General features: G+C 45.7%; 1 pseudogene across 2 annotated transcripts; it reads right to left on the bottom strand.

The window, feature by feature from the left end:
- Positions 1-1,610: 1,610 nt before the first annotated feature.
- LOC106552477 (ammonium transporter Rh type B pseudogene) lies at positions 1,611-17,289 on the bottom strand (annotated as a pseudogene). Of its 2 annotated transcripts, XR_015697413.1 has the most exons (4): positions 16,965-17,289; positions 14,734-14,875; positions 9,365-9,652; positions 1,611-3,142 (listed from the first exon to the last, which is right to left on the bottom strand). The product of XR_015697413.1 is annotated as an ammonium transporter Rh type B pseudogene, transcript variant X1 (transcript). The 2 variants fall into 2 exon arrangements; XR_015697414.1 differs by lacking the exon at positions 14,734-14,875.
- Between the last annotated feature and the right edge of the window lie 7,952 nt (positions 17,290-25,241).

The following is a 25,241-nucleotide window of genomic DNA, read 5'->3' as shown; positions in this document are numbered from 1 at the left end:
AAGCCACTGTATATAATCAAGAGAGCCAATCCCACTCCCTTCTAGCACTGATGTTGCTAGCTAGTTGGGTCAGGGAACGTCTGCAAGGGAAAACCAGCAAGCTCAGAAAGCACCAAGGACCCCTCATGGTCAACCCCGAGCTAGAAATATTCTCCTTTATTAATGGCTTTCAGGACACTTCATTTTGTTAAGTTGTCTAGAATAATAATAAAGCAGTCTTTAAAAAATAAGTCTAATCATTTGAACATTCTATAGGCATTTATAGTTGTTGACTTACCTCCTTGCAGGAAACAGCCTGATTAGCACAAGAAAAAAAAAATCTGCCTCTCAGCAATATAAGGAGCAAACAGCAAGTTTCACTTTCAATTTCTCCCGATCATCAGCTGTTTCAGGCTGCAGGGATTGCTATAGCTTATTGAAGTGGCTGCAAAGAGGTAAATTGCTGGGAGGCAGAGGCCAAAGGGTTGCGGCCGGTGGGTGGGTAGGGCTACATTCAATGTATAAGACGCACCCAAATTTTCACTTCTTTTTTTGGGAGGGGTGTGTGCGTCTTATACTCCGAAAAATGCTACTCTTTGTATGTGTTTTGTTTATTTATATCCATTTATTTGTGGGTTCCACCACAAAACCGCGTTCGACTAAAGGGCGCTCAACGAAACCGCATAGCTGACGTCATCACAGCGCGACAACAGTGCAGAGAAAAAAGCACGCTGTAAACCCTAACCCTAACCCTAACCCCTAAAGCTAAACCTAACCCCCCTAAACCTAATCCTAAACCTAACCCTAAACCTAACCCTTAACCTAACCCTAAACCTAACCCTTAACCTAACCCTTAACCTAACCCTAACCCTAACCCTAACCCTAACCCTTAACCTAACTCTAAACCTAACCCTAACCCTTAACCTAACCCTAAGCTTTAACCAAACCCTAACCCTAACCCTAACCCTAACCCTAACCCTTAACCTAAACCTAACCTTTAACCAAACCCTAAACCTAACCCTAAACCTAACCCTAACCCTTCACCTAAACCTAACCTTTAACCAAACCCTAAACCTAACCCTAACCCTAACCCTTAACCTAAACCTAACCTTTAACCAAACCCTAAACCTAAACCTAACCCTAAACCTAACCCTAACCCTTAACCTAAACCTAACCTTTAACCAAAGCCTAAACCTAAACCTAACCCTAACCCTAACCCTAAACCTAACCCTTACCTTAACTTGAATCGGCTTGCTTTCAAAGCGCTATTTAAAGCGCCCTTCTTTCTCCGCGCTCGCTGTTGTCGCCCTGTTGATGATGTCAGTGACGCGGTTTAATCGGGCACGCTTTAGTCGAGCGCGGTTTTGTCGTGCCACGTTATTTGTGCAATTTTTCCCATGTGTTTTCATACCTCTTTCCTTGTACTTGTTGACAAAAATAAATAAATAAAATAAAATAACCTGCACGACGCAGTGGGATATAAATAGCAGAGTTCCCCCTGTTTGTAAGGGGAGGTTTTGTCACGGATTCAAAGCTAAGCACTCCCCTCCCCCCAATTTTTTTTTAGCAGATCCCACCTTCTCAATATCGATCAGTGGAATTTTCACAGAGATAGGACCCTCCTTGAAATCTCGGCCTGTGGTGGAGGATACTCCACGGAGGAATTTTATTACCGCTTTACAGGGGATAAATAAAAGGCAATCAAACTTTGTTCTTCAATGGCATCTGAAGGTCTCCATCCGCGTGGTCCTCCACCGGCTGGATACTCAAGGTCTCCAGAGGCTTCTGGATTTGAAAATAAAGCTCATCATCAAAGCAGAATGGGTCAGGGGGCTGAGCCAAGAAGGGGAGTTTTAAAAGCAGCCCCGTGAGGTACCCTCCGATGAGGGACACAAGGACCGAGACGCCCAGGCCTACAGCTTGAAAAAGAACCTGCTGTGAAGCGCTCCTTCCTGAGCTTTCTCCAATGAAGGTGGTCTCCACGGTGGCATTTTGTAACGACGGGCTCCTCGCGGGGAAGACGTGGTAAAGCTGGTGACCGTAGGCCTCGTCTGGGACTACCAAAATGGCCACCATCCCAGCGACGGCTCCCATGATGCCTGGAAGTCCGTGGAGGTTATGGATCCCACACTGGTCTTGAATACGGAGCTTGCTGGCCAAGAACGGAGTCACATATTTGAAGCCAAAGATGCAGACCACGGAGGACATGATCCCCAGGAGAAATGCCCCACCGGGATGAATGGCCATGTCGGCTACTGTGCCAATGGCCACGCCTCCAGCCAAGGTGGCATTCTGTAGGTGGGCCATGCTGACCTTGCCCTTCTTCTCCAAGAGGCTGGAGATGGCAAATGTGGTCAAGACGCTAGCGCTGAGGGCCATCCAGGTGTGTAGCACCGCCCTGTGTTGGGCGTCGCCCGGATGGACGAGAACAGAAACGAAACTGGGCCAGAAGACCCAAAGGAACACGGCACCCACTAAGGACAGAAGATCAGAGACGTAAGAAGGAGTTTCCTTGGGGTGTCTCGCCTGGAGTCCCGACCGATACAAAGCTATGGAGGCCCCCAGGCCAAAATAGCAAGAGAAGACGTGGACGGTTACACTCCCGCCAATGTCCACCGCTCGGAAGTAGCTTAAGAAGAGCCACTCGGAAGCCACGTAGAGGGGCACCTCACAGAAGCCCATGAGGAGAAGTTGGATGGGGCTCGTTCGGCCCAAGATGGCGCCTGCGGAGATGAGGACAGTCACGGTGGCAAACTCGGCAGTCAGGAGGTTGTAGAGGCCTAGGTGGATCTTCCCCTCGTGGTAGTGGTAGACAAACCCTTGCACGATTAGCGCCCACTGCATGCAGAAGTTGGACAGGAGGAAGTTGTACGCCACAGCGCTGACACCGTAGCCTTTCATGAACGCCAGCAGCAACCCGAGGCCGACCAACAACATCAACTGGATGTCTTGGAAGAGGGAGAAGAAGACGTAGAGCTGGTTAACAGCCGGGTCAACATCGGCTGGCTGGCTGGCAGCATCCGTGTGTTGGTCGTACGTCGCGAAGAGCAGAAAGATGAAGAGGAGGGCCGCTTGGAAGACAAAGAGCAGGACGGGCAACCGGCAACGGAGGCTGGTGGAGAAGACTCTGGACATGTTTCAGCCTGCCGAATCCAAGACGAATCTGTGAAGAAGCAACGAGAAGATGAAAATAATAGAAACTCTTTTGAGAAGGCCGTCCCAACGGTATCCCAACTGGTGGTGGGCTTTTGGAATTTTTCCAACTGGGTGGTGTGCAAACAATGACCAGACACTATCCTCACAAAGCCAAAGCCAAGGGATGTCAAATAAGTAGTACAGGCAATCCTCGACTTACAACAGTTCATTTAGTGACCATCCGAAGGTACAATGGCACTAAAAAAAATGACATTACCGCTTTTCACACTTACAACCGTCGGAGCATCCGCGTGGTCACGGATCAGAATTCAGACCCTTGGCAACTGACTCATCTTTATGACGATTGCCATGTCCCAGAGATACGTGATCACCTATTGCGACCTTCTGACAAGCAAAGTCGATGGGGAAGCCAGATTCGCTTAACAACCGTGGCGAGAAAGATTGTAAAATGAGACAAAATTAACTTAAAACAGGTCTCACTTCGCAACAAAATTTGGGGCCCCAGTTGCGATTGCAAGTTGAAGGTTATCCTTAGAGCCATAAACTCAGTGTTTCTCAATCTTGACAACTTTTAAGAAGCGTGGACTTCAACTCCCAGAATTCTCCAGCCAGCAATGTTATCAGCCTGTTAAAGTTGATGGCGGGAGAATTGTACTGTCAAAACCGTGAGGCTCTGTTAATATAAGAGCCGCGGGGGCGCAGTGGTGAGAGTGCAGTACTGCAGGCTACTTCTGCTGACTGCCGGCTGCCTGCGATTTGGCAGTTCGAGTCTCACCAGGCTCAAAGTTGACTCAGCCTTCCAACCTTCCAAGGTGGGTAAAATGAGGACCCCAGATAGTTGGGGGCAAAAGGCTGTGTAAACCGCTTAGAGAGGGCTGTAAAGCACTGTGAAGTGGTATATAAGTCTAACTGCTATTGCTATTGCCCTTCCTCCCTCCCTCCCTCCCTCCCTCCCTCCCTCCTAGTGGTGGGTTCTTACTGGTTTGGCCCGGTTCAGCCGAAACAGCGGTAGTTTGGCAGCTTGGATAGCTGGAACTGCCATCTTGTTTTTTTGCTTCTGTGCAAGTGCAGAACATTTTTTATTGCTCTGCGCATGCACGCACAATGCGCATCAAGTGCGTGTGGGGCATACCTGTTGTGACTCAGCAGATGTCTGCTGTGAGTCTTTTCGGGATACAAGATTCATTATGCAGCTGGGGGCTTGTTAGGGGCAGGTTTGGAGATAAAAGGACGGATGCTGCCACGCCCTAGTCGCAGGAGTCAACGTTCCTTCGTGCGTTCCTGGGTTCGTACAACATTGCTTGATACGCTTGGATAAGTGCTTTGGTGTTTCATGTAACCCTGATTCGTGGAGACTTTGGAAGAAGTGCATTGCTTGTAAGAGTTGTTTTGTATTCTGTTATCTGCTTGAAAGAGACTGTATGTCTGTTATTTTTGGGCTCGAAGCCAGTTTGAACTGAGAACTGATAAAGAAAGTTCCTTTTAAGTTTATTCGTCTTGCCGTTTGTTAACAAGCCGTGAAGGGGGGACAGAACAATACCCACAAGCGAACCAGCGGTAGTGACTGCTGGAACCCATCCCCATTCCCTCCCTCTTTCCCTCCCACCCACCCTCCCTCCCTCCCTCCCTCCCTCCCTCCATCCATCCATCCATCCATCCATCCATCCATCCATCCATCCATCCATCCATCCATCCTGTTAGATTGCAGCATTGCAGGCTAACTCTGCCCACTGCCATGAGTTCAAACCCACCCGGCCAGGGGTGGGTTTCTCACCCCATTCCAACCGGTTCGGTTGGAACGGGGCCGGCGGCATCCTTGTGCACGCGCGCGGTGCACGCATACGTACTAGTGTCTGCGCGACGCTCCAGCTGCTCCTGGAGGATCGCGCAGGCGCTGTATGCGTCCTGCACATGCATGGAAGCGCAGAACTCGTCAAAACCGGGTAAGGACCGCGGGCGGGCGGGCTGTTCGCTGTTCCCGGAAGTTACTTACTTCCGGGTTCGCCGACCAACTGGTTCGCAGGGACCGCCGCGAACCGGTTGAAACCCACCCCTGCACCCGGCTCATGTTTGACTCAGCCTTTCCTCCTTTCGAGGTGGGTCAAATGAGGACCCAGATTGTTGGGGTCAAGATGCTGACTCTGTAAACCACTTAGAGAGGGCTGTAAAAGCACCGTAAAGCGACATATAAATCTAAGTGCTATTGCTATATAGTTTGCAATGAAATAGAATTGGCTTATGTGGCTCGGTTTCGTGACTGGTGCACCTGTCAAGGACTGGCAATCACAGACAGTAAAAAGAGATCATTTGCGGTGTGCAGAATCCTCTTTAATGCTTATATTATGACACTTTTATGAGACATATAATCTTTAACGTTAAACATTAACCAGGGATAGAATCCACTTGTATGAAGAGATTTAACTTGATTTTTTTTTGCGCAACCTTCAGAAAATTGCACAGGTGCCTTATTGGCCCAATGATCAGAAGTGTCACAATATGCAATCCTCCTTAACATTCCTCACTGAATTGGTCCATAAATATGGACCTTGGACAGATTTCATGACTGCAATTTCTGAATGATTACAGCTTTGTTTTAAACCAGAGGTCATCAAATAAAGAACTGCTTAAAGGAGGGGGAAAAAATAGGCAATTTGTGGAGATTGTTAGCTAATCTTTCTGGGTTTTTCTTATAAAGAAGTTAGGATCTTCAAATAGGATAGGAAAATGGGAGTCAGTATTTCTACATGGCATCTGCACCAAAGACAAATTCCTTGCGTCTCTAATCACACTTGGGCAATAAAAATTCCATTCCATTCCATTCTATTCTTTTTTCTATTCCTTAATTCTATTCTATTCTTATTCTATTCCTTAATTCTATTCTATTCCTTCTATTTTTATTCTATTCCTTATTTCTATTCTACTCCTTATTTCTTTTCTATTCGATTCCATTCCATTCTATTATATTCCTTAATTCTATTCTATTCTTATTCTATTCCTTATTTCTATTCCATTCCTAATTTCTTTTCCATTCCATTCCATTTTATTCTATTCTATTCTTATTCTATTCCTTAATTCTATTCTATTCCTTCTATTTTTATTCTATTCCTTATTTCTTTTCTATTCCATTCCATTCTATTCTATTCCTTAATTTTATTTTATTCTTATTCTATTCGTTATTTCTATTCTATTCCTTATTTCTTTTCCATTCCATTCCATTCTATTCTATTCCTTAATTCTATTCTATTCCTTCTATTTTTATTCTATTCCTTATTTCTATTCTACTCCTTATTTCTTTTCTATTCCATTCTATTCTATTCCTTAATTCTATTCTATTCTTATTCTATTCCTTAATTCTATTCTATTCCTTCTATTTTTATTATATTCCTTATTTCTATTCTATTCCTTATTTCTATTCTATTCCTTATTTCTTTTCCATTCCATTCCATTCTATTCCATTCTATTCTATTCTATTCTTATTCTATTCCTTAATTCTATTCTATTCCTTATTTCTTTTCCATTCCGTTCTATTCCATTCTATTCTATTCTTATTCTATTCCTTAATTCTATTCTATTCTATTCCTTATTTCTTTTCCATTCCATTCTATTCCATTCTATTCTATTCTATTCTATTCTATTCTTATTCTATTCCTTATTTCTATTTTTATTCTATTCCTTATTTCTTTTCCATTCCGTTCCGTTCCGTTCTGTTCTAAAGTGCGGTCACGTGACCATAAAGGGAGGTCGTCCCCCCCCTAAACTCTCGGAACTTCAGATCTGAGTATCCTAAGTCCCTTCTTTCAGCTGGGCCCAACTTCAAATGATTGCTAACCAACCAGTGTTAAGTCATAAATCAAGGACTCTCTCTCCATGGGTTTCAAACGCCCCCCCACCCCCACCCCCCGACCGTCTCTTTCTTGCAAAGAAAGAAGGACTCTCTTTGTTCTCATGGCTGGCGTTGTAGAGTTTGACAACCACAGCTGGGGGGAGAAATATTGGAGAGAGCGAGACAAATAAGATTGCCCTGCCCAGTCCTGGAAGTCCAGATGTTGCAAAGATGGCTCAGAGGCGGTGGCTTCCCCCGGTGGGGCTTTATTATTATTATTTTTTTAAAGTAAACCAAACCGCAGTGATGCAGTCAAGGACCCCATAGATGGAGTTTGGAAATGCTTAAGAGGTCTCTTTCTTTCCATGTTATTCTTTCCCTTCATAAGACTCTACGGAAGTGAACTATAGTAATCTTTCTCCTTTTTCTTATCCTCCCCCCTCTTCCTCCTCCTCTTCTTTTCCTCCTCCTCCTCCCTCTCTTCCTCCTCCTCTTCTTCTCCTTCTCTTCCTCCTCCCTTCTCCTCCTCTTCTTCTTCTCCTCCCTCTTCCTCTTCTTCTCCCTCCTTCTCCTCCTTCTCCATCATCCTCTCCCTCATCATCATGGGATTCCTAGATTGGCTCCATATAGGGAAGTCCCCTCTAGGGCTTTCACCCTTTATGCCTCATCAGGCAGCCCAGCTGATGGGGAGGTTAGTTAAGCCTAAACCAGGAGCCTCCAAAACTTGGTGACTTTAAGAATTGTGGACTTCAACTCCCAGGATTCCTCAGCCAAGTTCGGAAACCCCTAGCAACATCTAATACAGAGTCCTTAACTTACGACTTTTTCATTCAGCAACCGTTCAAAGTTACAATGGCACTGAAAGTCGAAGGCTACCTGTACAACACATTCGATTAATTAATTTATTTGTAAAATTGATTGGCTGCCCATCTTACTCAGGGAAAACTGAGCATCTTAAGCATCATAACTATCCCGAGTTTTGACCCACCCAAATAAAGCCACAGCATGTATTACACAACCTCGTGCAAGGCATGTTTTACACCAGGGTGGGGAGAACGACAGCCCCTTTCATGACTTGTGGACCCAGAATTCCTGAGCCAGCACAGCTGACTCCTTTATGACTTGTGGGCTTCAGCTCCCAGAATTCCTCAGCCAGAAGGTGTGGACTTCAACTCCCAGAATTCCTGAGCCAGAACGGCTGACCTCTCTATGACTTGTGGACTTCAACTCCCACAATTCCTGAGCCAGCACGGCTGGCCTCTCTATGACTTGTGGACTTCAACTCCCAGAATTCCTGAGCCAGCACGGCTGACCTCTCTATGACTTGTGGACTTCAGCTCCCAGAATTCCTGAGCCAGCACGGCTGACCTCTCTATGGCTTGTGGACTTCAACTCCCAGAATTCCCGAGCCAGCACGGCTGGCCTCTCTATGACTTGTGGACTTCAGCTCCCAGAATTCCCGAGCCAGCACGGCTGGCCTCTCTATGACTTGTGGACTTCAACTCCCAGAATTCTTGAGCCAGCACGGCTGGCCTTTCTATGACTTGTGGACTTCAACTCCCAGAATTCCCGAGCCAGCACGGCTGGCCTCTCTATGACTTGTGGACTTCAACTCCCAGAATTCCTGAGCCAGCACGGCTGGCCTCTCTATGACTTGTGGACTTCAACTCCCAGAATTCCTGAGCCAGCACGGCTGACCTCTCTATGACTTGTGGACTTCAGCTCCCAGAATTCCTGAGGCAGCACGGCTGACCTCTCTATGACTTGTGGACTTCAGCTCCCAGAATTCCTGAGCCAGCACGGCTGGCCTCTCTATGACTTGTGGACTTCAACTCCCAGAATTCCTGAACCAGCACGGCTGGCCTCTCTATGACTTGTGGACTTCAACTCCCAGAATTCCTGAGCCAGCACGGCTGGCCTCTCTATGACTTGTGGACTTCAACTCCCAGAATTCCTGAGCCAGCACGGCTGGCCTCTCTATGACTTGTGGACTTCAACTCCCAGAATTCCTGAGTCAGCACGGCTGGCCTCTCTATGGCTTGTGGACTTCAGCTCCCAGAATTCCTGAGCCAGCACAGCTGGCCTCTCTATGACTTGTGGACTTCAACTCCCAGAATTCCTGAGCCAGCACAGCTGGCCTCTCTATGACTTGTGGACTTCAACTCCCAGAATTCCTGAGCCAGCACGGCTGGCCTCTCTATGACTTGTGGACTTCAACTCCCAGAATTCCTGAGTCAGCACGGCTGGCCTCTCTATGGCTTGTGGACTTCAACTCCCAGAATTCCTGAGCCAGCACGGCTGGCCTCTCTATGACTTGTGGACTTCAACTCCCAGAATTCCTGAGTCAGCACGGCTGACCCCTTTACGATTTGTGGACTTCAACTCCTGCTTTACACAAATGCTTACCTTTTCAGACTTGAGCGAAATTTCAGCTATTCCTCGCCTTTGCACCCTCTTGGCCGGTCACAAATCGCAATTCCTGGGTGCCAATGCAGTTGTGTTGCACCCGTTAGTCGTGTTGTAACCTTTGGAGTGGTTTTGGGTGCCGTTGCAGGAGAAGGAAATCAGAAGGTGGGATTCTTAACCGGATACTTTCTTTTTTAAGGCCAGGAAGGGATTTATTTCAGACGGAGTCTACTGTTCAACAGGCCCTGCTTCTTTTATAGGTGGCCATCCAGAAGGAGATCCTTGAGCCTGGGTTGGAGTTAAATTGTAACTTTTATTGATTATCACAACACAACCCACAAAGCCTGAGAACTTGTCCCAGTGACTTATCCCCCGCAGTGACAATCTTGCTTCTCTGCTTCCTCCCCTCCCGAAGGAACATATGAGACGGTATTGGATGAAATAATCTTTCTGGGTTCAGTTCCAAGTGGGGAAAAAGACCTTGGAAACAATGGTGGCTTTTTTGGAAAGACGGTTTTAATGGTGGACAGAATGACATGCCTTGAAGATGTTGCGTGAAGAAGAAAAAAGGGGGAGAGATGCTGAGAGTCCCTGGTTTTATGCCCTCTCTGGGCTTTTACAATACAATAGCAGAGTTGGAAGGGACCTTGGAGGTCTTCTAGTCCAACCCCCTGCCTAAGCAGGAAACCATATACCGTTTCAGACAAATGGCTATCCAACATCTTCTTAAAGACTTCCAGTGTTGGGGCATTCACAACTTCTGGAGGCAACTTCTGTTCCACTGATTCATTGTTCTAACTGTCAGGAAATTTCTCCTCCGTTGTAAGTTGCTTCTCTCCTTGATTAGTTTCCACCCATTGCTTCTTGTCCTGCCCTCAGGTGCTTGGAGAATAGTTTGACTCCCTCTTCTTTGTGGAAACCCCTGAGATATTGGAAGACTGCTATCATGTCTCCCCAGTCCTTCTTTTCATTGAACTAGACATACCCAGTTCCTGCAACCGTTCTTCATATGTTTTAGCCTCCAGTCCCCTAATCCTCTTTCTTGCTCTTCTCTGCACTCTTTCTAGAGTCTCCACATCTTTTCTACATTGTGGCGACCAAATCTGAATGCCGTATTCCAAGTGTGGCCTTACCAAGTCCTTATAAAGTGGTATTAACCCTTCACGTGATCTTGATTCTCTCCCTCTGTTGATGCAGCCTAGAACTGTGTTGGCTTTTTTGGCAGCTGCTACACACGGCTGGCTCCTATTTAAATGGTTGTCCACTAGGACTCCAAGATCCCTCTCACAGTTACTACTATTGAGCAAGGTACCACCTATACTGTACCTGTGCATTTTGCTTTTCATGCCTAAATGTAGAACCTTACTCTTTTCACCCTTGAATTTCATTTTATTAGATAGAGCCCAATGTTCAAGCTTGCTAAATCCTAGTTGCTAAAGTTTTCTGTTCTTTTAGAGGAGCATTTCAAAAGGCCTCTATGAGGGCAGCGACATGAAAAAAGGCCATCCAGATGGCCACCAGCATCTCTGCTGCACATGAAAAGAAGCCAAATGTTCTCATGGTGCTTCTGCTTTGGTGCTCAGACTAAACTTCAAGGGGGGGGGGGCATTTCTTAAAGCAATAGCGTCTTTCTTGAAGTTGGCCTCTAAACCAGTGTTTCTCAACCTTGACAACTTGAAGATGTCCGGACTTCAACTCCCAGAATTCCCCAGCCAGCTGGCTGGGGAATTCTGGGAGTTGAAGTCCGGACATCTTCAAGTTGCCAAGGTTGAGAAACACTGCTCTAAACAACTGTGCAGATGTGCTGCAATTCGCTGTGGGTCAAAATGATTACTTTCCGAGCAAACCTGATGGGCGTGGAGCTATCTCCCACCCTGTTCCCCTCAGTTATGCAGGCGGTCCTCGACTTACGACCACAACCGAAGCCAACATTTCTGCCGCGAAGCGAAACCTGTGTTTAAACCAGCTTGCCCCGTTTTACAGCTTTTCTCGCCACATGGGTTAAGGGAATCGCCGAACTTGTTAAATTAGTCACGCGGTTGTTAAGCGAGTCGGGCTTCCCCCTTGACTTTGCTTGTCAGAAGGTCGTAAAACGGGATCGCGTGACACTGCGACCGTCATACAAGTGAGTCAGTTGTCAAGCATCTGAACGTCAATCGAGGATGCTGTGACGGTTGTAAGTCTGAAAAAGGTCATAACTCGGTTTTTTCAATGCCGTTGTAACTTGTGAATGGTCACTAAATCAACTATTGTAAGTCGAGGGTTACCTGTATCTGTGCTGCGAACAAACCAGGGGTGGGTTGCTGTCGGTTTTACTACTGGTTCGAATGTGCAGGACAATTTACAGTGAAATGTGCGCACGCCGTCACTGAAGAAGAAAATGGAGTAAGAGTGGGATGATTTGAACACTTTGGTATAACTGTATGTAGTGACCATTTGTCAGCACCTCTCCATTAATTAATTAGGAAAGAAAGACCACGAGACTCCATGTGTGGAAATCAAGTGTACTTTTACTAATTAAGAATGATTAAAGGCATAGCGAAGCGAAGTCTGATTATTTAGGCGCGAAAGCGATTGATATATAGAATAGCCCATTCCCCACCCCTTGGCATCACAGTTCCAGTCCAATCATAATTCTTCCAAGTGTCAGGTGTGAGATAACTTCAAAAGGCATCACGAAGATGGAATGTCGGTGCCGTTGGTCCTGGCGGGAACACCCACGCATGCGTAGTCCGATCAGCCGGTGAACTCCAGAACCTTCCTCCAGCACAATGAGTAACCCCTCCCAAATACCATGCCCTCCCTCCCCGTTTCATGGCAGCCGAAGCGATAGCAAAGCAGAGGCTGACATCATTTTATATTAGAAAGATCTTTGTATATCAAACTGAGGCAGGAGGGGGTGCACAGGTAAACCCACCAGTGGCTGGTCAGGTTAGGTGGTCCTAATAGGCTGAAAAATTAGCTTGATCTTTAGCTTGAGTGAACTTTCTCTCCAACTTCCTCATGAGTATTACAAATATTACGGGAACATGTCGCAAGATACTGCACAAGGATGGCACACGGAAGTAATGTGGGTGTAGAATAGCCAAATGACAGAATAATGTGGGCATCATCTCAGCACTTTTTCTGTCTTGAGAGCCGAGGTGGCGCAATGGTTAGGGTGCAGTACTGCAGGCCACTTCAGCTGACTGTTATCTGCAGTTCAGCGGTTCTAATCTCACCGGCTCAAGGTTGACTCAGCCTTCCATCCTTCCGAGGTGGGTGAAATGAGGGCCCAGACTGTGGGGGGCGATATGCTGACTCTGTAAACCGCTTAGAGAGGGCTGAAAGCCCTATGAAGCGGTATATAAGTCTAACTGCTATTGCTATTGTTTTTATGACTATTAGGATTCACTTCTGCATTGTATTTTTCCAAAATGTACTTCCCTGTCCTAAACAGGGGGCTTGGACAATCAATATGTATACGCCTATTGTAACGCCTACTGATTTACGAAGTGTGATTAAAAGGTATAAAATCACTGCCCAGGGCGTAGCCCAGGCAGTTCAGTTTTGGTGTGCGAGCACGCTGAACTCTTGATGCATCAATAAAGCTGTTTCTCTCGCACCTTCGTGGTCTCGAGTCCTGGTCTTTCGTAAGTAGATTGCTAAACCAAACCTCAATCCGGATCAATGATGATGTAATGAACAATATATATATATATATATATATATATATATATATATATATATATATATATATATATATATATATATATATATATATATATATATATATATATATATATATATATATATATATATATATATATATATATATATATATATATATATATATTGTGGCTTAATGGTTAAGACATTTGCCTAAGATGTAATACAGCACAGGTTTGAATCCCAGTAAGGGTATGGCTAGCTGATGAGAGCTAAATAGCTTGAAATAGATCTATACTAGTCTCCCTTTATTTATTTATCAGCACAAATACAACACAAAATGTAACAATGGCAACAGTAAAATATTGGGCTTTCTGTCTGGATGGTCTCTTGTGACGAGCCGATGGACAGAGAATGAAAGCAATTAGCTTCCTCCCATAATTGGGGCATACCAGGGGTTGTGATATATATAGTGTCATATTTGTGCTGATAAATAATATTTGGGTATACCAGGGGTTATGAATTGAAATATTTAACTCCTATATGGATTAATAATTAATAATGGAAAACTATTTTTGGAACTCTGGATGATTGGTGACATTATGGTCAATTGAAAATATAAATGTATATTATAAATAAATGGGAATTCTTTGTTCTAATCTCCTCTTTCTCTCCTTAGAGATAGGTGATATTATAATACTTTAAAGACATTGTTATTTGACAGATGATTATGAAATCAAGGAAATAAGGATCGTTACAAACGAAAGAATTTTAAGGTTAATTTGAACACATAATGCTCAATGACAGCGAAATATCCAGTTATGTTTAATGCAAAACCAGTGATGTTATTCTTAATCTCAAAAATTGATGCACAAAAACTTGTAACCAAACGACATGCTTGATGAAATGGAGGAAAGTTGTGGGGTTTTTTTCTTGCTTTTGTTTTGTATGTGTTGTTTTGTTTTTTCTTTAAGGAAAAGAATAAAAATATATATTAAAAAATGTGGCCGAGCAGTGGTGAGGGGACCCATTCGGGGGCATGGCAGGCCTCGATCTGTCACCCAGGCCTAAATTCCACTACCGATGTGGCCGAACCAGGCCGAACCGGCAGCAACCCAACACTGGAACAAACCATTGTGTTCCTGGGGACCTGTTACTAGAATAACAGGGTTGGAAGGGACCTTGGAGGTCTTCTAGTCCAACCCCCTGCTTAGACAGGGAACCCTACACCGCTTCAGACAAATAGATATCCAATCTCTTCTTTAAAACTTCCAGTGTTGGAGCATTCACAGCTTCTGGACGCAACTTGTTCCACTGTTCTAACTTTCAGGAAATTTCTCCTCTAAGTTGCTTCTCTCCTTGATTAGTTTCCACCCATTGCTTCTCGTCTTGCCCTCAGGTGCTTTGGAGAACATCCTCAGGGGGTTGGACTAGAAGACCTCCAAGGACCAAGGTCCCTCCCAACTCTGTTATTCGTATGTAACGAGAGCCGTTAGCTTAATTGCTGACTGTGTACAAAAGGAACATTGAAGTGACCCAATTAAAAATGCCTAGTCATGGTCCTCCGTCAGGTAGGAATTGCAAGAGGACAAAGTCTTGAGGGCTGGTAACCTAATCAGCAAAAGTAAGATTGCTGAATGACAGCGGGAAGAGGAAGCCGAAGCCAATTTTCCCTGGAATCTCCAAATAGTTTCTCCTCCAAAGGTAAACACCCCAATTACCTTGTTCAAATTCAGCTCAGGTTTTGCCGGATGCCTCCTATTAGTAGTGCTCTAAAGGTGGCATTCAGCCGCTTCAGACTGGCTCTACATACAATAGCAGAGTTGGAAGGGACCTTGGAGGTCTTCTAGTCCAACCCCGTACCTAGGCAGGAAACCCCATACCGTTCCAGACAAACGGCTGTCCAACATCTTCTTAAAGACTTCCAATGTTGGGGCATTCACAACTTTTGGAGGCAACTTCTGTCCCACTGATTCATTGTTCTCACTGTCAGGAAATTTCTCCTCACTTCTAAGTTGCTTCTCTCCTTGATTAGTTTCCACCCATTGCTTCTTGTCCTACCCTCAGGTGCCTTGGAGAATAGTTTGACTCCCTCTTCTTTGTGGCAACCCCTGAGATATTGGAAGACTGCTATCATGTCTCCCCTAGTCCTTCTTTTCATTAAACTAAACATACCCAGTTCCTGCAACCGTTCTTCATATGTTTTGGTCTCCAGTCCCCTCATCCTCTTTGTTGCTCTTCTCTGCACTCTTTCTAGAGTTTATACAATACAATACAATACCAGAGTTGGAAGGGACCTTGGAGGTCTTCTAGTCCAACCCCGTACCTAGGCAGGAAACCACATACCGTTCCAGACAAATGGCTATCCAACATCTTCTTAAAGACTTCCAGTGTTGGGGCATTCACAACTTCTGGAGGCAACTTCTGTTCCACTGATTCATTGTTCTGACTGTCAGGAAATTTCTCCTCAGTTCTAAGTTGCTTCTCTCCTTGATTAGTTTCCACCCATTGCTTCTCGTCTTGCCCTCAAGTGCTTTGGAGAATAGTTTGACTCCCTCTTCTTTGGGGCAACCCCTGAGATAGTGGAAGACTGCTATCATGTCTCCCCTAGTCCTTCTTTCTATTAAACTAGACATACCCAGTTCCTGCAACCATTCTTCATATGTTTTCATCTTTGTTGCTCTTCTTTGCACTCTTTCTAGAGTTTATACAATACAATAGCAGAGTTGGAAGGGAGGGACCTTGGAGGTCTTCTAGTCTAACTCCCTGCCTAGGCAGGAAACCCTATACCGTTTCAGACAAATGGATATCCAGCATCATCTTAAAGACTTCCACTGTTGGGGCATTCACAGCTTCTGGAGGCAACCTCTGTTCCACTGATCAATTGTTCTCACTGTCAGGAAATTTCCCCTCACTTCTAAGTTGCTTCTCTCCTTGATTAGTTTCCACCCATTGCTTCTTGTCCTACCCTTTGGAGAATAGCTTGACTTCCTCTCCTTTGTGGCAGCCCCTGAGATATTGGAAGACTGCTATCATGTCTCCCCTAGTCCTTCTTTCTATTAAACTAGCCATGCCCACTTCCTGCAACCGTTCTTCATCTGTTTTAGCCTCCAGTCCCCTCATGCTCTTTCTTGCTCTTCTCTGCCCTCTTTCCAGAGTCTCCACATCTTTTCTACATCGTGGTTCACTCAAACCTGTAGCATAAATTGTAGGTGGGCCTCCCACGCACCCCGACTCTATGCCGTCCTGTTTAGGCATGCGCGGAAGGCTCAAATGCCCGTGATGGCAAACCTATGGCACGCGCGGCCAAAGTGGCACACCAAGCCATGTTGCCCGGCACGCATGGCCTTGCCTGTTTGTTTTCTGGGTGTCTGGCGTGCATGACAATCAGCTGTCCTTCGCAAGCGTGGCAGTGCCAAAAACTGGTGTGCTCATGCGCGCCATCCACCTGATTATTGGTTACGCATGTGTGCTAGAACCCGGAAGTTCGGCTTTTCCGGGGAGCGGCCCCGACGATCACGTGCATGCGCGGGGGAGGATTTCTGCCTGACCCTTTTGGCCCTTGGTTCGCCATGACTGCTCTGTGCCATCCCATTTAGGCATGCGCGGAAGGCGTGTGCGCAAACAAAGCCCATGCCCAGAAGGCTGAGCATGTGCACGGCGAACTGGTGGTAACAAAATGTGAAACCCACTGCTGTCGTGCTCGACATACAGCGATTCGTTTAGTGGCCGCCCTAAGTTATGAAGGCGCTCAGAAAAATTGACTTACAACTGTTGTTCACAACCAGGACATACAGGTTGTCCTCAACTTACGACAGTTTGTTTAGTAACCGTTGAGAGTTATGACAGCAGTGGGGGGGAAAAGGAACGGGGCCGTTTTTCACTCTTATGACCGTTGCAGCATCCCCCATGGTCATGAGATTTACATTTGGATGCTTGAGCACTGACTCACATTTATGACGGTTGCAGGGTCCCAGAGTCACGTGATTGCCTTTTGCGACCTTTTTTTAAAAATAAAGTTTTTTATGTTTTCATTTTCATAACATATAATCTACATGTATACTATTACATAGCCAACATTACATTGTATTGTTAAATGTTTACATCAATTTGTCTTAACCATCAACTCCCAAAAACAATTATTGGCTCTTCTGCTCTCCATACACCATATTTGTATCTTATCCATCACTTTCTTCTCCCTCTCTCCTCTCCCTCCCTCCTTTCTTCCCTCTGTCATCCTTCTCTACTTCCCCTTCCTCTCTCCTTCTCCTCCCTCCCCTTTCCACTCCTCCTGTCTCTCCTCCTCTTCCCCCTCCTACCCTCCCTCCTATCCCTCTCTTCTTCCCTTACTCCTCTCCTCTGCTTCCCACTCTTCATCTCATTTACTTGTTGTATTTCAGCTTCTGAGAGAGCTCCATTTTATGTTGATGGTGCTTATAATTCCTTTTCCATATACATATTTAATTTTAACATGTATTCTCCTCCTTTTTTTAAAAAAAGAAATAGAACAAAAAAAAAAGTATACATGTATAGTCATTGTGCCTTTAAACCCACCCACTCACCCACCCCAGCCTAATTTTGGCCCGAGATGTACACCTGGTTACAATTCCCAGATATTCTCATCATTATATTTATATAATTATACATCCTTACATGCCCCGTTTTGCGACCTTCTGACAAGCAAAGTCAACGGAGAAGCCAGATTCACTTAAAAGCCGTGTTACTAATAACTGCAGTGATTCACTTAACAAACGTGGCAAGGAAAGTCATAAAATGGGACAAGACTCACAACTTTCTCACTTAACAACATAGATTAGATTAGATTAGATTTGTTTATTTATAGGCCGCCCTTTTCCCTGAGGGGACTCAGGGCGGCTTACAATCAAGAAAGGGAAGGGGAGTGTAGGACAATACCAAAAAAAAGATGTGCACAAAGTAAATTAGACGGTAAAACTCAACATTCACTCTGCATTCGGGAGGGGCGAAAATAAGATTATCCCCAGGCCTGACGGGCTAGCCAGTTCTTGAGGGCTGTGCGGAAGGCCTGGACGGTGGTGAGGGTACGAATCTCCACGGGGAGATTGTTCCATAGCGTCGGAGCTGCAACAGAGAAGGCTCTCCTCCGAGTAGTCGCCAGTCGGCACTGACTGGCGGATGGAATACGGAGGAGGCCAACTCTATGCGATCTGATGGGACGCAGGGAGGTAATTGGCAGAAGGCGGTCTCTCAAATAGCCAGATCCACTACCATGGAGCGCTTTATAGGTGGTGAGTAAGACCTTGAAGTGCACCCGAAGACCAACAGGTAGCCAGTGCAGCTCACGGAGGATCGGTGTTATGTGGGCGAACCGTGGTGCGCCCACGATCACTCACGCGGCCGCATTCTGGACTAGCTGAAGTCTTCGGATGCTCTTCAAGGGCAGCCCCATGTAGCCCTCCGTCACGGCTGACCCGCTACGTGGCCCCACTTGCAACCCGGCGACTGTAACGGGAGGGGGGAGGGAAAGCATTGGGATGCAAGAGGGCTGACTGGAAGCTTGAGACAGACCCAATCAGAATAGAGCTGGAAGGGACCTTGGAGGTCTTCTAGTCCAGCCCCCTGCTCAAGCAAGGGAGCTTATACCATTTGGGACAAGGGGACGTTTGAGCCAGACAGACGGTTCAACATCCCAGCTCAAAAATCTGTGAACAAAGACAAATTCTTCTTTGGGATTTATAAGTTATAATATCTATTTATAATCTTTGCCACCTTTTATAGATAGCAGTTCCCTCCTTTGAGGGAGGAGGGCCTTTGCCCAATGATTGACAGCTGGCTTGATTTCCTTCTGTCTTCTCAGCCCTTCACAAAACTGGCTTGGAATTCCCATCTTTGCAGGTCAACCCACTCCCAAATTTTGACATTTATTGCAAGATAAATGCATTTTTCAGTTGCAAAGATTTTGGCCTGTCTTCTCTTCCTCAACCTGAGCATCCTAATAGGGCCTTGCAGCCCAATGCTTTAGACATGGAGGTGTTTAATTGCTTTCCTTTATTTATTTGGGAGTTGTATCTTAAGCAAAGGACTCTGGACAGTGAATATACATTATCTAGCATTTGCAAAATGACCAGCGGCGTGCTGGTGCTGTTACTGGAAATAAATAAGAGAGGCACAGCTTTGTGATAGTGGAAACATTGCATTCCCTGATGCATGGATTTTAAAGCATATTCTTCCCCCCACTTTAGAGATTTAGACCTTTAAAAAAAAAACAATTAATCCCCCTCTTCATTATTTTTGCAAAATTCAAGGCGGAGAATGTACATTATTCCACCACCTATTTCCCCCACAGCCACATCCTGTGAGGTGGTTTGAGATAAGAGAGAGGGACTGGCCCAGAGAGTCACTTAGCGGGCTTCCATGCCTAAGACAGAACTAGAACTCACCATCTCCTGGTGATTGGCCCAAGGTCACCCAGCCAGCCTTCATGCCTAAGGAAAAACTAGAACTCGACGTCTCCTGGTGATTGGCCCAAAGTCACCCAGTTGGCTTTCATTCCTAAGGCAGAACTAGAACTCCCTGTCTCCTGGTTTCTAGCCTGATGCCTTAACTACTGCCCAACTGCCTCTTTTGAAAAACTGTCCTCTCTCTTTCTGCTTCCCACGCAGGGCGCATTCGTACCAAACGCTTCCTTCAGAACCTCTGGCTTTCAAATGCCAGGCGGTGCCCTGCTTTGAGTATCCTCGGCTCCACTGGAGTGTTTTTCCTACCTATCCTATTAAGTCAGGTAAAACAGGTTCCTGCCAGCTTCTGGCTGGATTTGAGAAACAATCCTGAGTTGGTTGGTCTCTGGAATGTGCCTTTTTGAGATGGTAACCAAGTGGGGAGAGGCAGGTATGGGGAAGAAAAATGCCCTCCACTCCTAATTCAAACACCAATGCCCATATTTTCTGCTTCATAAGAGCACTGCAGTTCTCAATTGCTAATGTCCAGTCCAACTGGCTTATAGTTGTAAAATAGTGTTTCTCAACCTTGAGAAACTTTGAGGTGTGTGGACTGCAACTCCCAGAATTCCTTAGTCTGCAGTTACGGACTGCAACTCCCAGAATTCCTTAGCCAGCAAGTGCAGACTGCAACTCCCAGAATTCCTTAGCCAGCAGGTGGGGACTGAGACTCCCAGGATTCCTTAGTTAGCAGGTGCGGACTGCAACTCCCAGGATTCCTTAGTTAGCAGGTGCGGACTGCAACTCCCAGGATTCCTTAGTTAGCAGGTGCGGACTGCAACTCCCAGGATTCCTTAGTTAGCAGGTGCAGACTGCAACTCCCAGGACTCCTTAGTTAGCAGGTGCAGACTGCAACTCCCAGGACTCCTTAGTTAGCAGGTGCAGACTGCAACTCCCAGGATTCCTTAGTTAGCAGGTGCAGACTGCAACTCCCAGGATTCCTTAGTTAGCAGGTGCGGCCTGAAGCTCCCAGAATTCCTTAGCCTGCAGGTACGGACTGCAACTCCCAGAATTCCTTAGCCAGCAGGTGCAGACTGCAACTCCCAGGATTCCTTAGTTAGCAGGTGCAGACTGCAACTCCCAGAATTGCTTAGCCAGCAGGTGCAGACTGCAACTCCCAGAATTGCTTAGCCAGCAGGTGCAGACTGCAACTCCCAGAATTGCTTAGCCAGCAGGTGCAGACTGCAACTCCCAGGATTCCTTAGTTAGCAGGTGCAGACTGCAACTCCCAGAATTGCTTAGCCAGCAGGTGCAGACTGCAACTCCCAGAATTGCTTAGCCAGCAGGTGCAGACTGCAACTCCCAGAATTTAGAAAAGCAGAGCTGGCTGGAGAATTCTGGGAGTTGAAGTCCACAAGTCTTAAAGTTGCCAAGTTTGGGAACCACTGCCTTAGCCTACCTTGCAGGGAAATTGGACAAGTCTAGAGAAAAGAAGGACCAGGGAGGACATGATAACAGTCTTCCAATATTTGAGGGTCTTTCACAGAGAGGAGGGGGGGTGTCAACCTGTTTTCCAAAGCCCCTGAAGGCCAGACAAGGAACAATGGATGGAAACTGATCAAGGAGAGATTCAACCTGGAAATAAGGAGAAATTTTCTGACAGTGAGAACAATCAACCCATGGAACAGGAGTTGCCTTCAGAAGTTGTAGCAGCTTCAACATTGGAAGCTTTCAAGAAGAGACTGGACTGCCATTTGTCAGACTGGACTGCTTGGGTGGGGGTGAGCGGGGGTTGGACTAGATGACCTACAAGGTCCCTTCCAACTCTGTTATTCTGTTATTATTCTGTTATTCAGAAGTTGTGGGAGCTTCATCCCTGGAAGCTTTCAAGAAGAGACTGGACTGCCATTTGTCAGAAATGGTGTAGAGTCTCCTGCTTGGGTGGGGGTGAGGGGGGGTTGGACTAGATGACCTACAAGGTCCCTTCCAACTCTGTTATTCTGTTATTATTCTGTTATTCAGAAGTTGTGGGAGCTTCATCCCTGGAAGCTTTGAAGAAGAGACTGGACTGCCATTTGTCAGACTGGACTGCTTGGGTGGGGGTGAGGGGGGGGTTGGACTAGATGACCTACAAGGTCCCTTCCAACTCTGTTATTCTGTTATTATTCTGTTATTCAGAAGTTGTGGGAGCTTCATCCCTGGAAGCTTTGAAGAAGAGACTGGACTGCCATCTGTTGTGCATAGTCTCCTGCTTGGGTGGGGGATTGGACTAGATGACCTGCAAGGTCCCTTATTCTGATGTTCTGATCTCTCCCTCCCTCCCTCCCTCTCTTTCTCTCACAGACACACACACACACACACACACACACACACACACACACACACACACACGAACGAAAGGCAGGATGCCAATCCGAGCCCAACAATCTATAGACATACTTCCATGCCAATCGGCATCTTAGCTCCATTGTTCGGCCAGACCTCGTATGACGATTGGCGCTAGGCAGGAAGGGATTTCGGTTCCCATCAATGGGCTCGCCACTCCTTGAAAGCAGCAGGGCCTTTTCATGTCATAACACCTCGCCCACCTTGGCCGCTCTTGAAACGGTTCCCGGGGGAGTGGGGGGGGGGGGTTCAGACCTGGTCAGGATTTGGAGTTGGGGGGGGGGGGAGACCGTGAGAAAAGTCCCAGAGCTGCAGGCTAGACGGGGAAGTTGAAAAGCCATCCGGGAAGAAAGAAGCCAGCTCCCTCTCTACTCTTGCCAAGAAAACCCCACGGACATCTTCCTGCAGTCTGCAGTCGCCGAGAGGATCGGAGAGAGACAGGACTTTTTTTTTTTTTTAATAGACGCCACCAGTGTATGGTGAAAAACAGCCCTGGCACGTTCGTGTCTCCCTGGAGGGCCCAGTTTAGGGCTGCCTGGGCACGTTCCAAAAAGTGTTTTTTTCCCCAAAAAGCCAAATCTAGCATCGTGCTTTTCCCAAAAAGCGACATGTAGCATCGTGTTCTTTCCAAAAAGCCAAATCTGGCATAATGTTTTTCCCAAAAGCCAAATCTAGCATTGAGTTTTTCCAAAAAGCAATATCTAGAATCGTGCTTTTCTAAAAAGCCAAACCTAGCATTGTGTTTTTCCCAAAAAGCGACATGTAGCATCGTGTTCTTTCCAAAAAGCCAAATCTAGCGTAATGTTTTTCCAAAAAGCCAAATCTAGCATTGAGTTTTTCCAAAAAGCAATATCTAGAATCGTGCTTTTCTAAAAAGCCAAACCTAGCATTGTGCTTTTCCCAAAAAGCGACATGTAGCATCGTGTTCTTTCCAAAAAGCCAAATCTAGTATAATGTTTTTCCAAAAAGCCAAATCTAGCATTGAGTTTTTCCAAAAAGCAATATCTAGAATCGTGCTTTTCTAAAAAGCCAAACCTAGCATTGTGCTTTTCCCAAAAAGCGACATGTAGCATCGTGTTCTTTCCAAAAAGCCAAATCTAGTATAATGTTTTTCCAAAAAGCCAAATCTAGCATTGAGTTTTTCCAAAAAGCAATATCTAGAATCGTGCTTTTCTAAAAAGCCAAACCTAGCATTGTGCTTTTCCCAAAAAGCGACATGTAGCATCGTGTTCTTTCCAAAAAGCCAAATCTAGCGTAATGTTTTTCCAAAAAGCCAAATCTAGCATTGAGTTTTTCCAAAAAGCAATATCTAGAATCGTGCTTTTCTAAAAAGCCAAACCTAGCATTGTGCTTTTCCCAAAAAGCGACATGTAGCATCGTGTTCTTTCCAAAAAGCCAAATCTAGTATAATGTTTTTCCAAAAAGCCAAATCTAGCATTGAGTTTTTCCAAAAAGCAATATCTAGAATCGTGCTTTTCTAAAAAGCCAAACCTAGCATTGTGCTTTTCCCAAAAAGCGACATGTAGCATCGTGTTCTTTCCAAAAAGCCAAATCTAGTATAATGTTTTTCCAAAAAGCCAAATCTAGCATTGAGTTTTTCCAAAAAGCAATATCTAGAATCGTGCTTTTCTAAAAAGCCAAACCTAGCATTGTGTTTTTCCAAAAAGCCAAAGCTAGCATGTTTTCCCAAAAACCAACCTCTAACACTGCATTTTTCCAAAAAGCCAAAGCTAGCATTGTATTTTTCCAAAAAGCAATATCTAGAATCACGTTGTTCCAAACAGCAATATCTAGAATCGGGTTTTTCTAAAAAGCCAAACCGAACATCGTGCTCTTCCTAAAAGCCAAATCTGGCATTCTGTTTTTCCGAAACCCAGCATCCTCACAATACAAAGGAACTTTAGGCTGAATCATTGACGCCCCTGCCCTGCAGATCTGTTACTGCCTCTCTCAATGTGATGATCCTATCCCAACAGGGAGACTCATAGAATATAGAATCATAGGGCTGAAAGGGACCTTGGAGGTCTTCCAGTCCAACCCCCTGTTCAAGGCAGGAGACTTTATACCATCTCAGTCAAATAGCTGTCCAGCCTCTTCCTGAAAAAACCAGCGATGGAGTACTCACATCTCCAGGAGTCAAGTCATTCCGTTGATTAATTGTTCTAATTGTCTTACTTCTAGCACGTATTTCTGTTTAACTATCTTCCACCCATTATTTCCTGTCTTACTCTCTGACGCTGAATCCCCTTTTCTCTGTGATGCCGTATAATAGCAGCGGTCCAATATCTCAGGGGCTGCCACAAAGAAGAGGGAGTCAAACTATTCTCCAAGGCACCTGAGGGCAGGACAAGAAGCAATGGGTGGAAACTAATCAAGGAGAGAAGCAACTTAGAACTAAGGAGGAATTTTCTGACAGAACAATCAATTAATCAGTGGAACAGAAATTGCCTCCAGAGGTTGTGAATGCCCCAACACTGGAAGTTTTTAAGAGGATGTTGGACAACCATTTGTCTGAAGTGGTGTAGGGTTTCCTGCTTGGGCAGGGGGTTGGACTAGAAGACCTCCAAGGTCCCTTCCAACTTTGTTATTCTATTCTGGCCTGTTCTAATGAAAAGAAGGACTAGTCTAGGGGAGACATGATAGCACTATCCATAGCAGTCTTCTAATATCTTAGGGGTTGCCCCAAAGAAGAGGGAGTCAAGCTATTCTCCAAAAGCACCTGAAGGCAGGACAAGAAGCAATGGATGGAAACTAATCAAGGAGAGAAGCAACTTAGAACTGAGGAGAAATTTCCTGATGGTGAGAACAATTACAGGTGGTTTTACTTAGAGCAGTTCACTTAGTGACCGTTGTAAGGTACAACCGCACTGGAAAAAAAGTGACAATTAATTAATCAACTTGCCTCCAGAAGGTGTTGGTGCTCCAACACTGGAAGTTCTTAAGAAGAGATTGGCCAATCATTTGTCTGAAGTGGTATAGGGCAGGGGTTCCCAAACTTGGCAACTTGTGGACTTCAACTCCCAGAATTCCCCTGCTGGCTGACTTGGAAATTCTGGGAGTTGAAGTCCACAAGTGTCAAAGTTGCCAAGTTTGGGGACCGCTAGTATAGGGGTTGGACTAGAAGACCTCCAGGGTCTCTTCCAACCAGAGGTGGGTTCCTACCGGTTCGCACCAGTTCGGTAGAACTGGTTCGTCAAATCTACCGAACCGGTTGGAAGAGGTTCCACCAGTGGACCCGGAAAGCAGGCCACACCTACAGAAGAGGTTCCAAAATTTTTTGAAACCCCCCCACTGCTTCCAACCCTGTTATTCTGTTAAACAAATCAAGGAGAAATCCAATCTAAAACTAAAGAAATATTTCCTGGCAGTGAGAACAATTAATCGGTGGAATAACTCACCTCCGTAAGTTGTGGGTGCTGCATGTAAGT

Source organism: Thamnophis sirtalis, unplaced genomic scaffold (assembly GCF_051295495.1).
Source record: "Thamnophis sirtalis isolate CommonGarterSnake01/CBP01778 unplaced genomic scaffold, rThaSir2_p1.2 scaffold_7, whole genome shotgun sequence".
In the NCBI taxonomy this organism is placed as follows: domain Eukaryota; kingdom Metazoa; phylum Chordata; class Lepidosauria; order Squamata; family Natricidae; genus Thamnophis; species Thamnophis sirtalis.
The sequence above is the reverse complement of the archived record's forward strand: the minus strand, read 5'-3'. Positions and strand labels throughout refer to the sequence as shown.